The sequence below is a fragment of the Bos mutus genome, chromosome 7 (assembly GCF_027580195.1).
Source record: "Bos mutus isolate GX-2022 chromosome 7, NWIPB_WYAK_1.1, whole genome shotgun sequence".
In the NCBI taxonomy this organism is placed as follows: domain Eukaryota; kingdom Metazoa; phylum Chordata; class Mammalia; order Artiodactyla; family Bovidae; genus Bos; species Bos mutus.
The window spans coordinates 17,741,607-17,754,071 of record NC_091623.1 but is presented as its reverse complement, the minus strand read 5'-3'; the positions used below and the strand labels follow the sequence as shown (position 1 = coordinate 17,754,071).

General features: G+C 39.3%; 1 pseudogene; it reads right to left on the bottom strand.

Annotated features, from left to right (window-relative positions):
• Window positions 1-10,576: 10,576 nt before the first annotated feature.
• LOC138988477 (histone-binding protein RBBP4 pseudogene) lies at window positions 10,577-12,018 on the bottom strand (annotated as a pseudogene).
• Between the last annotated feature and the right edge of the window lie 447 nt (window positions 12,019-12,465).

Genomic DNA, 12,465 nt, shown 5'->3' with positions numbered 1-12,465 from the left:
GCGGAGCAGCTTCATTTTATTCATCTAACTCTCCAGTACCTGATTATTGGTACACAAGAGACATTCAGTACAAGTTGTATAGAATTAACTGAGTGAAACTTTGCTTTTGTTTTTTTTCTTGAAACATTGTATGATGTTGGGAAAATCACTTCATCTACTTCAGTCCATTAAAAAAAAATTATAAATGTGGTCTGTTCATTGCAGGATATTTTGAGAATGAAATGAGATCATAAATGTATCTGTCTTCAGAAATAAGCCTAAAAGATGAAAAATTAGATACATGTTTCTGTTAATCTTTTAAAAGATTCCCAGATATTAGTATTTCAGTAACCAAAACAATGCCAAATTTCTCACCGATATGCTTCTATTCAATAAACCATGTTAGAGTAACATATCCATTCCCACCTTCTTTTAGGAATGGGACTCCTCAAAGGTACTTGCAGTAAAAAATTTAAATGTGTTTTATAAACAGTTTTTGTTTTCCCTAAAAATTTTAAAGTCAGTATCAAATGAATTGTAGGACATCCAAGTCTTTATTTCTTTGTTCCTTTTTGATTTTTCTGTCACATTGGTATTGTTGATTATTCACTGCTTGAAATTCTCTCCTCTCACTTACACCAGTTATGTACCTTCCCTTGAGGTTTCTCCTTTCTCTCTTTCACAGTTGTGAAAGAGACCATGTGAAAAACTGTGACCATCCTTTCGCAGTTCCTCTCCTAGTTTTCCTTCTGCCACCTACTCTTTAATGCAGTTTCTAAACTTTTGTCCTTAGACAGCTGTAGTTCTCATTCTGTATACTGTTCTTGGCAATCTTATCCTGTTATGGACTAAATGTTTCTGTCCCCTCATCTCCAAAATCATATGTTTAAGCCCTAACGCCTCAGTTCAGTTGCTCAGTTGTGTTGGACTCTTTGTGACCCCATGGACTGCAGCATGCCAGGCTTTCCTATCCATCACCAACTCCTGGAACTCACTCAAACTCATGTTCATTGTGTCGGTGATATCATCCAAATGTCTCATCCTCTGTCGTCCCCTTCTCTTGCCTTCAGTCGTACCCAGCATAAGGGTCTTTTCAAATGAGTGAGTTCTTCAAATCAGTTGGCCAAAGTATTGGAGTTTCAGCTTCAGCACCAGTCTTTCCAATGAACACCCAGGACTGATTTCCTTTAGGATGGACTGGTTGGATCTCCTTGCAGTCCAAGGGACTCTCAAGAGTCTTCTCTAACACTACAGTTCAAATACATCAATTCTTCAGTGCTCAGCTTTCTCTATAGTCCAACTCTCACATCCATACATGACTACTGGAAAAACAATAGCTTTGACTAGACAGACCTTTGTTGGTAACGTCTCTGCTTTTTAATATGCTATCTAGGTTGGTCATAGCTTTTTTTCCAAGGATCAAGCGTCTTTTAATTTCCTGGCTGCAGTCAACAACTGCAGTGATTTTGAAGCCCCCCAAAATAAAGTCTGTCACTGTTTCCTTTGTTTCCCCATCTATCTGCCATGAAGTGATGGGACGGGATGCCATGATCTTAGTTTTCTGAATGTTGAGTTTTAAGCCAGCTTTTTCACTCTCCTCTTTCATTTTCATCAAGAGGCTCTTTAGTTTGTATTCACTTTCTGCCATATGGGTGGTATCATCTGCATATCGGAGGTTATTGATGTTTCTCCCGGCTATCTTGATTCTAGCTTGTGCTTCTCCAGCCTGGCATTTCACATGATGTACTCTGCATATAAGTTAAATAAGCAGGGTGACAATACACAGCCTTGATGTACTCCTGTCCCGATTTCTAACTGTTGCTTCTAACTGTTCTAACTGTTGCTTCTTGACCTGCATACAGATTTCTCAGGGGGCAAGTCAGGTGGTCTGGTATTCCCATTTCTTTCAGAATTTTCCACAGTTTGTTGTGATCCACACAGTTAAAGGCTTTGGCATAGTCAATAAAGCAAAAGTAGATGTTTTTCTGGAACTCTCTTGCTTTTTTGATGATCTGATGGATGTTGGCAATTTGATCTCTGGTTCTTCTGCCTTTTCTAAATCCAGTTTGAACATCTGGAATTTCATGGTTCACGTGCTGCTAAAGCCTGGCTTGGAGAATTTTGAGCATTACTTTGCTAGCATATGAGATGAATGCAGTTGTGCAGTGGTTTGAACATTCTTTGGGATTGTCTTTTTTTGGGAATGGAATGAAAACTGACCTTTTCCAGGCCTATTTCCAGATTTTCAGGCATATTGAGTGCAGCACTTTTACAGCATCATCTTTTAAAATAGCTCAACTGGAATTCTGTTGCATCTACCTGCTTTGTTTGTAGTGATGCTTCCTAAAGCTCACTTGAATTCACATTCCAGGATGTCTGGCTCTAGGTGAATGATCACACCATCGTTGTTATATGGGTCATGAAGATATTTTTTGTACAGTTCTTCTATGTATTCTTGCCACCTCTTCTTAATATCTTCTCCTTCTGTTAGGTCCATACCATTTCTGTCCTTTATTATGATTTATTTGGCTTTATTTGGAGATGAGGACTCTGATTAAGGTTAAATGAGGTCAGGAGGGTGGGACCTGATCTGATGAGATTGGTGTCCCTGTGGAACAGACACCAGAGACATCACTCTCCATCCAGAAAAGGCCTGCATACACCCAGGAAAAGCCATGTGAGGACATAGTCGAAAGCTAGGAAGAGAGCCCTTCACAGAAACTGAAGTTACTAGCACCTTAATTTTGAACTTCTCAGGCTCTAGAACTGTGAGAAAATAAATTTTTATTGTTTTTAGTCCATTTTGTCTGTGATGTTGTAATCACAGTCTGAGTAGACTAAGGCACCACCCATGGCTCTAACATTCATACCTACACTGGTGGAAACCAGTTCTCCAGTCTAAGCTCCAGGTGAGTATTTAGTCGTCTATTTACAAGTCTTGAGTGATGAACAAGCAGCTCGTACTCTACATATGCAGACAGAATTCAATTATCTCCCCTTAAACCTGTACGTCTGCCTGGGTTAGTTATCTGTGTGACTATTATTTATCATCACGTATTCTGTCACCCAGGGCTTCCCTGGTGGCTCAGGTGCTAAGAATCCACCTGCAGTTCAGGATACCTGGGTTCCATCCCTGGGTTGGGAAGATCTTCTGGAGAAGGGAATGGTTACCCACATGTTTTCTTGCCTGGAAAATCCCATGGACAGATGAGCCTAGCAGGCGACAGCCCATGGGGTCGCAAAGAGTCAGCCGCAAGTGACCAAGCACACATTCTATCACTTAAGCAAGAAAATTGGGAATTGTTCTTTCTTATGTCTTCCCTCTTCTATGATCCTTGAAGGCAAAAACCATGTTTGGGGCCTATTTGTTTCTAGGATTAGAATAAATACAAGTCATTCCATAGGCACTTGCATGTGACTAGATTAATTAATAGCGGTACACTCTGCCACTTTGTCCACTTCAAATCCTATGTGTTTGATCAAGTCAGACTGACTATGTACCTTTTCTGATGCCCCATGGAAGCAAATTACAGCATCTTCTTATCTTTCACCAAGCATTTGTCTCTGCTCAACTCTCTCCAGACACACTGTAATCCCACTAGTTTTATAACAAGACGGTTTAAACTCATAACTGCCCCTAGTTTTTAGTCTTATGTTTCTCCTTTGAACTTGCCATCTCCCCTTTTATTTTATTTTTCTGGCTTAGACTCTCTAAAGATCTTATCATGGAGTCCAAACTCTAGGTATTTCTATTCTTGGCACTTTACAGGAATTCTTTTATTCTAGCTCTGGTCTTGAGCACCCTTATTGAACAGTCTTGAGTAAGGCTTGAACAGTCTTACTCCAATGCTTTGAGGTGGGGGATGGACAGACTTAGTAGTTATTTACTGAGTATTTCCTATGGGCTTAGTGCTAAGCATTTTACATAGAGCATTGTATTCATTTCTCCTATTAGTCCTATAAGGATATAGTTATTATACTCATGAGAAAATGAAAGTTTAGGGAAATTACATAACTTAGTCAAGGTCATACAGCTAACAAGTGACAGAACACTGATTAGAATCAAGCCGGGCTTAAGCATTATGCTTTAAAACACAATGTATTTGAGATTTGTCGATTGTCATTTTAGTGGATTGAATCTGAGCATCAGAAGTATAATGTGAACCCAGCGGAGAGTACAATTATCAAAGCTGTTTAAGTTACCTGTGTCATACCTGTTCATATGTTGATTGCTTAACTGATCTGCAGTGATCATTAAAACGGGCTAAGAGCAGGAGCAAAAAGAATATTAGTTCTGCGAGTTCGTGTGGAACACAAAGTACAATTTTTCAAAGAAATAGAAGAGACTGTCTCTATCAGAAGTGATTTAAAAAGCTTAATCACCCTTGGGCATTGCATAGTGCTTCCCTTAATGTCTTCAAAAGGAATGTCATGGCCTGAGTCTTCTGTCCTAAGTACAGCTGTGGAATATAAAATAATTTGCCTGCCGTAAAAAGCCCTGGTTTGTAATTGCAAATGTAATGGATTAGTCAAATGCCACACATATGACTCTTAAAGGAGTCCATTTAAAATAATAACCTATTTAGGAATAATCATTTAAAGTGTATCCTCTCTAAGCTTCTCCTAGAGGAAGGACACTTGAAATAGTTAAACAAGAGTGTTGTAAAAAGAAAATTTACAAACTGCTTGTTTTATCACTGTCTTTTACAGTTGACTGTTCTTGCAAATGTATCAATGTTATTAGGTTAATTTTGTTCTTTATCCTAACATATTTAATAAGAGGAAATGAAATTGTGTTTTAAAGAGATACTCATTTCTCTTTGGTCAAACTTGGAAGTAACTGTGCAGGCTGGTTTCTCTGAGGGTCAAGACCTTGAAGAAGGCCAAAGGGACACTGTGGAATGCCATGGAGAGGCGAGCTGAGGGACCCCTAACAAAATTTTTTCCTTTCCTATGAGCAACCATGTATTTGACGCCTGACTGTCATGTTACCTTTCTCTGTTAATAGCTCCTTTTCCTCTGCCCTCCCTATCACCCTTCCACCATCCGATGAGCAAATTAAAGAGTACTATGTCGAACAATGAGTTATACATGCATACATGGATTATATGTAAAGAGCTTGAAGAAACACACTAGGATGCGTCATATAAAAGATCTGGGGGATTTAAAAATTCTTATGTAGTTTTTTTAATTTATGTTAAACCTTATTAGTAAGAGCTAAACGTGTGTACTCAGTTAAACATGAGTTTGTCTCCATAAAGCACTCTCAGTATAGGGCATATGCAAAATGATGAGACAAAATGGCTGATTGGAGTGATGTAAAGATAGAGAATTTTTATTTTGTATTAAAATATTAAACATAAATTTAAGGCCAAGCAAATTAATTTTCAAGAACTTTTATATAGTGAGAAAATCACTTAAGGAGCCTGTAAGTGGCACCAGGGTTTAGTATAAGAGTTCCTTGGTAGGGTTCCATGAAATCTCTCTCTGTGCCCACAAAAGGGCTGTGGACTTTAATGAGAAAAGTACACAGATTTTATTTCACTAATTTCCAACTAAAATTTATCACTGCTTCTATCACCAAAATAGGAAAAAAACCAGCAGTATCTGAGGTCTTGCCAACAACAGAAATCACAAATATTTTATCATGTTATGGTTATTGCAAATATATTAAAATACTGTTATATTTATTATTGTGAAACTATGGCAGTTATTAAATGCAGCACTTGATCTTAATCATTAATAAAGAAGCACATATATTACTATTAGAATGAACTATATAAAATTGTAAATATTTGCACGTTTTTCTTACCCAAAACACCTGACAGTTTTACATGGTTCAGCCGAATATATTATCATTTTGTTTTTAAAATATTTCTGTTTCAACAGAATTTTTTGGTATTTTATGAATTTTATTTTAGATATAAAAGCATTTTTTTTCTTGTAAAGTGTTCCAAAGGCTCTTCAGAATGCCAAAGGGTTCGTGGCAGAAGTTTAAGAATGCTGTGGTCAGATTTTGGCCTTTGATTCAAATAGATCTTAATTTGACTGCCAGTTTTATCCTTTCACAGCTGTGACTTTGAGCAAGTTATTCAGCTTCCCTATGCCTCGGTTTTCTCGAGTAAGGTAAAGGGGACACTACAGTGATTTCATCCTAGAACTAAGGAAGATGCCACATGTTCAGTGAGGTATTACTCAGGAATCATGTTACTGCTCTTCCTATTTTTATCAGTCATATTCATTGTTTTCCTTCTTGTTTTAAAAAACTCAATAAATGTGTTACATGTGTGTGTGCATGTACATTTAAATGACTTCATAGTTATTATGGGTTAGACTGTATCCCTGCAAAAGGTATGTTGGAGTCCTAATCCTAATACCTCTGAACATGATCTTATTTGGAAACAGGGTCTTCACAGAAGTAACCAAACTAAAATGAGATTGTTGGTATAGGCACTCATCCAGTATCATTGGTGTCCTGATAAAAAGAGGCAAAGGGAATCGTGGACACAGAGACAGACATGTACAGAGGGAAGATGATGTGAAGATACAGGGAAAATGCCGTCTGAAGACCAAGGATCAGAGTGACGCATCTACAAGCCAAGGAAAGTCAGAGATTCAGGCAAAGCTCCAGGAGCTAGGAAGAGGTGAATTAGGATTCTCCTATAGGATTCAGAGGGAGCCGACACCTTGATTTCAGACTTCTAGGCTTCAGAACCAGAGAAGGCAATGGCACCCCACTCCAGTACTCTTGCCTGGAAAATCCCATGGACGGTGGAGCCTGTTGGGCTGCAGTCCATGGGGTCACTAAGAGTTGGACACCACTGAGCGACTTCTCTTTCACTTCACGTTCATGCATTAGAGAAGGAAATGGCAGCCCACTCCAGTGTTCTTGCCTGGAGAATCCCAGGGACAGGGGAGCCTGGTGGGCTGCTGTCTATGGGGTCGCACAGAGTTGGCCACGACTGAAGCGACTCAGCAGCAGCAGCAGCAGGCTTCAGAACTGAGACAGTCAATATTTTAAGCTTACCAGATTGTGGTATTTTGTTACAGCAGACCCAAGAAGCCAGTAAAATAATATTTATAATTATTTTAAACTTCTCTAGTTTTATGTATGGCTTAGTACATCTTTTTGAACATAATGCAGTTTTGAATACGATGCACTTCTTCATTCATATATCAACCCTTTAGGCTTTTTTATTTCCTAACATAAATTAGAAATTAACACCAAAGAACTCATAATCACCATGATTTTTAGAATCATTATAAAGAGGAACCATGTAATGTGTAATGACAACTGAATTATCTTGATAAATAATCACAACAAAGGCAACATACCAATGATATTTTATTCCTCATTGAAAAGAGTAATATACCAATATTAATTTGTCATGAAACACTGCCCATTTAAAATGAGTTTTAAGATCACTACCTGCATTGAGTGATGCCATTCAAAGGCTATGCTTGGAAAAATAAGCTGAAGAGTCAATTTCTCTCAGCTCTAGAAGAGTAGCATTGTGATGAAATTGGTGTTTCGCCTCATATAGTGTTGTATCCTCCGTGCGATTCTAAAGGTCAGAATGGGTTGCAGGGAATTACTTGTCTCCTGTAGTGCTTAATAAACAAAGTCCCTAAAACCTGAAAAGGCTTCTTCGATGTAAGTTTTAAGAAAACAATTCTATGTCCTGATATCTAAGATATACATCCATATGAGAAAAAAAGTCAGTTTCTGAAATGTGAACATAATTACCAAGTTAAGACATATACTGCTGGGTACTAATGCCTGATTACCTTAACTACAGGTAAGGGAAGATTGATCCGCTTGGGGCAGGATTTGATTGTCCTTGAATTTATCAAGGAAAAAATCAGCTATTCAAAATATTATTTCTTTTATATGGCACTTTTGTACAGTTACAGCAAAGCTACATTTCCCCACTTTTACTTAGGATATAATGTTTCCCCTTTGTGCTTATTTTGATGTTCTCTGAACGTAAATGAAGAAATGTACTGCATGTTAAAAAAAAAAAAAAACACATAATTGCATTATATTCACATTTTTCATCCAGACAATTTTCAGTCCAAATAAAAATAAGATCCCTTCCCATTCTAGTATTTCATGATGCTTTGTATGCTATTCTTGGTAAAAATTCATAAATAAACAAAAGTTCCCAAAATGTTGATAAAAAATGGTTTTAATCTTCAGTAGCTTAAGAAGTATTTTTAAAAATCTGTGAGTGATAATGTCAAAGTACTACCTGAAAAAATCTAAAGGACTTCTGCTTCCACTCATGAAGAATTAGCTTCTAAAGGAATTGTCCTTCTGCTCCAAACAGTTAGAAATGCAGGGGGCGGAAATGAAGTAATTGCTTTCAAACATTGAACTATAGACAGCCCTGGAATGTGATTTCTCAAAGATTTCTGAAATAAAGGAAAGCTGAGACCTTATTACTGCCCAACTCACACCCTGCCTGACAGCAGTTTCCAGGGCACAGGTAAGGGAGGAAAGAAACCCAGCCAGGCTGGAGATCTTACTGCACTGAACAGAGAGAGGTGAGAGCAGTGGGGCTGAATTCTGGAGAGGAAGGAGCTGAACAGAGAAGAAGTCTCAGAGACCTGGAGAGAGGCCCTTGTCCAGTCTTGGGCTGAGTAAGAGCATGCACAGAAGCAAGGTGGAACTCCTACAGACAGAGGAAAGCATAGGACAAACATTCCCAAAGTCACACAGGACCGAGAAGAGTCTGTGTTTCTAAATCCTAGAGGGAAAAGTGTCCAAATACAAGGGGTGTTGAGCAGAGTCTTCCGAAGGGTCTCACCTTAGTAGTGGTGCTAATGTATCCCTAGAGTAAAGACTGCTCTGAACCTTTGCCTATGTGCGTGTTCAGTCGCTCAGTTGTGTCTTTGCAACCCTGGGTTTCCCTGGTAGCTCAGCTGGCAAAGAATCTGCCCGCAATGCAGGAGACCCTGGTTCGATTCCTGAGTCAGGACGATCCCCTGCAGAAGGGACAGGCTACCTATTCCAGTATTCTTGGGCTTCCCTGGTGGCTCAGACAGTAAAGAAACTACCTGCAATGTGCAAACCCTGGTTCCATCCTGGATTGGGAAGATCCCCTGGAGGAAGGCATGGCAATCTATCCCAATATTCTTGCCTAGAGAATTCCCATGGACAGAGGAGCCTGGCAGGCTACAATCTATGGGGTCACAAAGAGTCAGACACGATTGAGAGACTAAACACAGCACAACTTTGCAACCGTATGGACTGTAGCCTGCCAGGCGCCTCTGTTCATAGGATTCTCCAGGCAAGAACTGGAGTGAGTTGCCATGCCCTCCTCCAGAGGATCTTCCCAACCCAGGGACAGAACCCATGTTTCCTGCAGTGCGTGGCAGGTGGATTCTTTACCAGGGAGCCACCTGGGAAGTCCACTCTGAACCTTCTCTTAGAGCTTAAAAAAGCCTGAAAAGGATCAGAATGATTCCAAGTAACTTAAATATGCTCCAGAACAAATTCCAATACTCTTTAAAGGACTAGAACAAAATTTAGCACTCAAAAATGTAAAATTCACATCTGCAATCTAATAAAAAAAATTATCACGGTTACAAAGAAATGGAAACATATGACTTCAGGAGAAAGAGAGTCATTCAACATTAACAGGCCCAGAAATAACATGAAATTATTAAACAAATTTCTTTAAGGAGAAGTTATAAATATCAATATCATCTTCCTAATGAGGCCTACCTAGGCCATCCTATTTTATTTTTATTTTATTTTTTATTTTTTTTTATGTAGAAAAGCAATTTATTCCATTATAAGCACTTAACACAGTTAGTCAAGGAGAGTAACAGGCCTGCTGGTGAAACAGGTCACCCAAAATACAGATGGTATCAAACTAGTGGTCAAGGACTAACTCCTTAAAAAAAAAAAGCAACTCTTATCCAGGATTAATTGAATTTTAAAAACAAATACAAGCTATTGGTTCACTCTTCTCAACTTAACTGGACAGTCTACCTGTGGCATAACTGTCAGGTAAAAACATACACCTTTACAACTTGGTGGTCCCAAGTTTTTTCAAAAAACCATTTCACAGAAAGGAAAGAAATAATATGAAAACAGCTCAAGAAACACACTAACACGCAAAAATATATGGGGAAGGAGGAACACATTGTTTTGACTTAACTGAAGAAACTGAGAGGAGACTGGTCTATGTAAGGAAATGTGCATCCTGGAAAGTTCAGCGTGTAGGAATTTGTATGACTTGAATCTCCCCTATTTCCTGAATAAAAACAACATCTTGTAGTATTTATACTTCATGGCTCAGACACCTACCTCACTTAGCTCTATTTCTTACTCACTCTAGCCTTTACTTAAATGAGTCTGAAAAACTTGGGGATATAGCATAAGAAGAAAAATAACCACACATAATATTCCCCTTTTTGTGGCTACTTTTAGACCTCTGTTACTAGAAAATTCCTAAAGAAAATTTAAATATAAGTCTGTGGCTTTGCTGAATCAAGAAGCCCCCAGTTAATATTTAGAAAACACCTTCTGTTTGGACTAATAACATTGTTGATAGAACTTATTATAGAGAGATAACCAAACAAAGTCTGTGTCTCAAAACCAGTGTTAAATCAATCTCAGAGTTGAGAGGAAGAAAAGGGGAGTCTAAAAATCACAAGTGCAGACATGATCTAAGATCCTTGTCCTTCTGGATCCACGCTTCCTTCAGGGTCTTCATCATTATAAATGTTCTCAGCCATTTGCCACACTTGCATGATATTGTCTTCTGATACAGAACAAATCACCCAAGGTTCGTTGGGATTCCAGGAGAAATCAGATATCTTGGCAGTGTGACCACCATGAATAAACAACAACTCTGGTGGCCCATCTTCTGCATCTTCTGGGGATTGTTCTCTCAATTTTACTTAAATCCCAGACATTCAGTCTACGATCAGTACCACTGGAAGCCAAAATAGTCTCATTGTGAGGCGACCACTGAACCTGGAATATTTCATCCTTATGTGATTCAAAGGAATGCAACTTAAGTTTCAGATTTCTCAGATCCCACAGGGCAACAGTCTTGTCAGCTGATCCTGTGGCAAGAATGAACTCACTATAAGGATTGAAAGAAAGGCAGTTCACTTCAGCAGTGTGAGCATCAACTGAGTGGCTTGGTTTGGAAGTATTGTTTGAACGAGTATCCCAGATCATGAGTTTCTGATCATCAGCAACCGACCCAAAGAGGGACTCATGGAGCAGATGCCAGGAGACATCCTCCACTACTGCCGTGTGCCCTGTGAAGATGGTCTTCGCATCCACAACTTTCCCTTCCTTTGGAACAGCACTTATGTCCCACAGGCAGACGGTGTGGTCATCTGAAGCACTCAGTAAGTGCCCACTGAGATTTGGGTTCCAAGAAAGCCCATAGCCTTCCTTCTGATGTCCACGGAGACGCAAGTCTGGGTTGCACTCTCCAGAAGGGTCTGGTTTAGAAGGATGTTTTGTATAGTCAAAAACAAGAACATCACTGGATGGAGTCTCGGTTGCAATGATGCAAGGGTTCTGGGGCATATAGCGTGCCCTGTTTACCTCTCCTTCATGGTTGATCTTGATTTCTATTTCAATTTTTCCACTAACCGAGCCAAAACCTCCAAATTCTCCTTTTTCACTGTCGTAGTGTGAAGCATCAAACTGAGCGTCATCGTTAGGGAGCTGCACGCTGGCTATCACAAGGTGGTTTTGCTCATCTGATGTGTGTGTCCCCAGGACAAGTCGATGAATACTGAAATCTTTCCCTTCTGGTCTGGTTACATCTGGAAGCCACTGTGCAGTTAGGCTAGGCCACTCCAGAGCATGGGTCATCACCAAATCGTAAAGAAAAGGGGTGTTCTTTTTCCATATTTTGTATTCTTCGTTGATCACACGTTCCTCTACTGCGTCATCAAAGGCTGCTTCCTTGTCGGCCATGGCGGGTAGGCAAGCCGGCGGGGATCCCGGGGTTGAGCGTTGCGGGAGGGGCGGGGAGCCTGCGGGCCCCTATTTTATTTTTAATTAAAAAAATTTTTTTGGCCATGCCATGTGGCATGCAGGATTTTAGTTCCCCAACCAGGGATCAAACCCACACTGCCTGCAGTAGAAGCTCAGAGTCTTAATCATTGGACTGTCAGAAGTTCCATGCCATCATATTTAAATATTTTAAGACTCCTGTCTTCTACCCCATTCCCCTGCCAGTTCTCCTATCCTAATTTCCTAGTCATTTTTTATATGTACTTTTTATTTATATTATATTAAAAAGTGAAATGCTTTTTATTTATTAAATTTATTTAAAATTTCTTTTTATTTTCTCTTTAATTAAGTCATGCATGCATTCATTCAACCATCTGTTTCCCCCTACCAAAATTTAAGCTCTGTGAGAACCGGGATCTTCATCTGTCTTATTTACAGATATAACTCCAGAGCCTAGAACAGTGCCTGGCATGTGGTAGGAGCATATTAAT